The following is a 5,223-nucleotide window of genomic DNA, read 5'->3' as shown; positions in this document are numbered from 1 at the left end:
CTACAATATCTATGAGATCGAGTTAGTTTAATATATGGTTTAATTCTTCAGCATATTTTTTTAGTTGCTTTCTCATAGTTCTATCTTTTCTTGAGAGTGGTGTATTAAAGTCTCCAACTACTATAATAGTGTTGTCTATTTCATTTTTCAGTTTTGTTAATGTTTATTTTATATATATTTTGCAGGTATTTCATTTGGTGCATAGATATTTGTTATTGTTATGCCCTCTTGCTCTATTGACCCATTAAGCATTATGTAGTGACTTTCCTTGTCCTTTGTGATGGTTTTTGCTTTGAAATTTATTTTATCAGAGATTAATATCACTACTCCTGCTTTTTTTTCTGTTTGCCATTTGTTTGGTATATTTTTTTCCATCCTTTTATTTTTAGTCTTTCTTTATCTTCATTTTTCAGATCTGTCTCTTGTAGACAGCATATTGATGGATTTTGGGTTTTTATCCAATCTGCTACTCTTTTTCTCTTCATTGGTGCATTTTAACCATTCACATTCAGTGTGATTATTGTGAGGCAAGGTTTTATTGCTATCATTGTGTTGAGTTCTTTTTGGTGTTGTTGCTAGTTACTTTAGTCCATCCTGCTTTCTGTGGCACCTCTGTAAAAAGGACATCTCTAAGTGTTTCCTGGAATGCTGATCTTATTTTTACAAACTTTCTTAGGTTCTGTTCTGAGAATAATTTGATCTCTCCTTCATATTTGATGGACAGTTTTGCTGGGTACAGTATTCTTGGTTGACAGTTGTGTTCTGTAAGTGTTCAATATATGTGATTGTACTGTCTTCTTGCTTACGTGATTTCTGATGAGAAATTGGTACTGAATCTTATTGCTTTCCCTTATAGGTTGCTCTTTATTTCTCTCTAGCTGCTTTTAGAATTCTCTCCTTATCTTTGGTTCTGGAAAATTTAAGTATGATATGCCTTGGTGTTTTTCTTTTGCGGTCTATTCTATATGGTGTTCTCTCAGCTTCTTAAGTATATATTCTCTCATTCTTGATTATGCCTGGGAAGTTTTCTTCCAGTAATTCTTCCACAGCTTTTTTGGTGCCTTTAATTGTTTCTTCCTGTTCTGGGATTCTGATGATGCACATGTTATTTCTCTTGATGATATCCACATTATTCTTATGTTTTCTTTTTTATTCTGCTTTTTGCTCTAGCAGATCAGTAGTGACCACTCTATCTTCTATTTCACTGGTTCTTTGTTCCATTTCTTAAACTCTGTTGATGTGTCCCTCCATCATGGTGACAACATCTGAAACATTGGACTTCATATTTTGGATCATGGTTTCTTATTTTTCTAGTGCTTCTAATGCCTCATTTGTTTTATTTGCATTGATTTAGATTATTTTTTTTAAGCTTCTCCTGGTTTTTGCTTACAGTATCCTATAATCTTTCAAGTTTGTCTTTCATCCATTGAAAATATTCAATCACTGTTCTTTTAAATTCTGTGTCAGAAAGTTCCATCAGATTTTCTGGCTTCAGGAAATTCATTAATATGTGTCATTTTTATTTTTTGTTTTAAGTCATATCTTGCTTTGGGCTTGTGTCAGAAAAGAGTAACCTGCTTCTTTCATGACATTGCTGGGGTAGAATTTTTTGTGCCTGAGGTGATAGCTGGTTCTTGATCTGATGTCACTGCTCCAGAAGAAGGTTAGGCAGGCACACATGCAGATGCACATAGGGTGGGTGCATGCACAGAAACATGTAGAGACTGGGTGGGGGTTTATGGGGGAGGGTGCATACAGGGGTGGGGGACCTAAATGGAAAACCAAGAAGCCTTGGCTTTCCCCTTGAGAACTGGATCTGCTACACCAGTCAAGCTCCAGCTATCTCGCTCTCTCCTGCTTAAGGTGAACGGGTTCCACAATTGGTCTAGCAGTCAGCAGTGAACCTCCCCCCACAAGGACCTCACTCAAATTCCCGCTGTCTTATTTGCTCCTGGTGGGTGATTCCTGTCAAAGCTTGCTGTCCCCACCAAGGTACACTGCTCTTGGCTGAGGCATGCTGTTCCCTGACAAGGCTCTCTGCTCCCTGCTGAGGCTCACTGCTCCCTGCCAAGGCTCTCAAACTAATTATTTTAATAATAGTCCTCACTCAAATTGCATCTGCCTTGCTTGCTCTGTCTGCGCTTGGCTCTGTCTGCCCTTGGTTCTGACTGTGCTCAGTTCTCTCTCTCTCTCTCTCTCTCTCTCTCTCTCTCTCTCTCTCTTTCTCATTATTGTGATACATACAGTGCTATTTAGACATCTATTTTTAAAGGAGTCTTATTAATCTGTTATATCATTAAGAAACCAATGGTTTAAAAAGTTCAGTTTAACTAAAGTCAACAGACTGGAACAGAGTGAAGCAGTACTTACATCCTGGTCTTTTGACACTCAATTAAATTCTCTTTTTGTGTTATATCTAACCAACTCTTTCCTGTAGATACAAGTACCTTATAATCGATGATATTCTCTTCAAGATATACCCTTTTCTTTGTTCTCAAAGTTTGAAATCCTTGATGAGTGTCATTAGGAAGGAAGGTCATGGCTGAAGGCATAAGGAATCATTTCATTTTTTTTGTTTGTTTTAATTCCCAATTTTAGGCTCTTTAGAAAATTTTTGACAAAATATCATTCTTCTTTCATCAAAACTGTTTCATAATGTGTCACAAACATCTTCACAATGTATGATGAGTGACATTACATGAGTGACATGATGAGTCACATTACATTGGTGACCAAGTTCCAACTTGTCCCCCATGTGAATGGTATGTCCATAGGACATATGTCATATATTTTTTAAAAAAACCTTTTAATGTGATTGGTCCATATATGAATCATACTTCACTTATATATAATACACCAGTGCTAACAAATGCAGTTATAGAGCTGTCAAATGAAAATCCTGATGAAGTGACACAACCAATAAAAGTGATGACAGTATATAAAACCTCATGTCTCTCTTCTTTTCCCCTCCACTTCACATTGACCAGACCTTCAGCTATAGAAGGAGGATACAAAGTCAAGGATTAAATGAATATATCTATTGCTATAAATACAAAATGAATTTTGGTTTAAAAAGGGGATATTTTGAAAAAAATATTCAATAAATTATTTGTTTGTTAAATAAGTTACATATACAACTTTTAATTATTATATCTATTTAGATGCTCCAACACTCTAACCCTAGTGAAATAATCCTGTCTCAAATGTGAGAACATAATACAGTCCCTTTTTTTAAGGGTAAAATAGTAATGATAAGTTTATTAGAAAGTTAACATCCCCAAAGGAATGGACTTCCCTCCCTGAAAGGAGATATGAAGGGAAGGCTCATAATATAGTCTTGATCAGTTAGAATCCTATCTCCTAATCATATTCCAATGCATGACACAAGTCAACTCCCCTCTGGGAATATGGTTACAGTTGGAAAGAAAGATGCTTTGTCTTTATCTTTTTGAGCTTTTATATGAGTTTATTCATTTAATTTTAAAACACAACTATAGTTGAATATTAAAACAAAAACAATAACAATTAGTGAGCATATTATTACAGTCCTTCATGTATGTGCTTACTGCATATTAAATGCAGTGGACTCAGTGGCCCCCATTAAGAGATCTGACACTAAACCCCACCTCTAGGGTGATGATCATCATCTTCATATGTTTCTCCATTTTAATGGCAGTGTTTTTCCTGATTTGGATCAAAGTCCACCAGTTTTACCTGATCCATGTCATTAGTCTCTTCTACCTCCTTCCTCTCAGTTAAGAATTTTTCCAGCAGAGAGAGCTTTTCATGAGAGAGAAAGACATTCTCAGGAAAGTTAACCTTAAATTCAATGATTAGGCGCCCTTTTTCATATGGTCTATGATAAATTGGCATGCCTTCATCTAACACATATTTAATATCCTCATGCTTGACAATCTGACTTGGATGAGAGGTGATGACAATGGTTCAGTTGTCAAGAGTAGATATTGGCTTTTTGGAAGCCACACAGTGCTTCAACCAGCTATATGTCCATACACATTTAAAAGTTTTCTCATCTTGTAAAAATAGAATGATCCTTTTGTACTAAAACAATGATAATATCTAGAGACTCCAGTCCTGACTCTTGGTCTCCTTAACCATTGAATATTATCTTCTGACCATCTTTCATGCCTTTGTCAATATGAACTTCTAGAAACTTCTTCTCTCAAACTATCTTTATTCCATTGCAGCTTTTACATCTGTCTCTAGGGGTGATCCGTTCCCCAAGGCCCTGGCACTCCATGCACACAGATTGAATTTGTTGAACAATTCCAGGTCCAATCTGATGTAGTCGTATTTGCATTTCAGCACCTCGGCAATTAGAACAGCATTCTACTGCTCCTTTCTTACCTCTCGGCCTTCTCATTTGTTAGAAATCACATTCTTCTACAGAGCTAGTTTTCTTGTTGCCCCATTATGTAACTCTTCTAACATTACTGAGAGTTGATGGACATTTTTCTCTCTCCTTTCTCTCGGTATTCTTCTACCACCTCCTAAAAATGTATCAAAGATGCCAATGAGTGAGCCAAAACCACCACCTGCTCCACCCTCTTTGATGACCTGTTCTCCTTTATCACATAATTCTCTTTTCTTTGCATCAGAAAGTACTTCATAAACTTGGAACATCTGTTTAAACTTTCAACCTTCATTTGGATTCTTATCAGGGTGGTAGTTCAAGGCCAGTTTCCTATAAGTGTTTTTCAACTCTTCCTGGATGGCATTGGGTTTGAGACCCCCAAACATCATAGTAAGTGGTTTCCTTCACCATTTTCCATTGCTGTTGAGCTGGCTGAGGCTGGTGTGGGAGGAGAGAGAAGGAGCATGTCAATGTGCACAGTTCAGGCAACAGCCGCTCCCTAGCCTCTCACCGAGCATTCTGGAAAGTTCCCGTCTTTATTTTTGTATCTTAAAATATATGAAACCATGGCATGCTGGAGTTGCCAGTAATAATCTTGCCACCTTGAAGAAAGAGACTTTGAGAAGAAATACAATGCAAAGAAAAGCAGAGCTGAGAATAGGGACATAGCTCTAATTATATAGTTTAAAATGTACAATGCAATAAGTTAATCCTGAAGCATGATGTCTCCAGGCCTTTCAGCAGTAGGAGATGATACATTTCTGAGATTAAGCTATTTTAAATTTCTGTATCTTGCTGCCAAGAGTAGCTTGCATTAGTTTCCTAGAAGTGTCATAACAAAGTACCAC

General features: G+C 36.8%; 1 pseudogene; it reads right to left on the bottom strand.

Annotated features, from left to right (window-relative positions):
* Positions 1-3,540: 3,540 nt before the first annotated feature.
* On the bottom strand, positions 3,541-4,786 carry LOC102855264 (annotated as a pseudogene).
* Positions 4,787-5,223: the final 437 nt, after the last annotated feature.

Source organism: Elephantulus edwardii, unplaced genomic scaffold, assembly GCF_000299155.1.
Source record: "Elephantulus edwardii isolate Elephantulus edwardi_28Jun2011 unplaced genomic scaffold, EleEdw1.0 scaffold00010, whole genome shotgun sequence".
Taxonomy (NCBI): domain Eukaryota; kingdom Metazoa; phylum Chordata; class Mammalia; order Macroscelidea; family Macroscelididae; genus Elephantulus; species Elephantulus edwardii.
The sequence above is the reverse complement of the archived record's forward strand: the minus strand, read 5'-3'. Positions and strand labels throughout refer to the sequence as shown.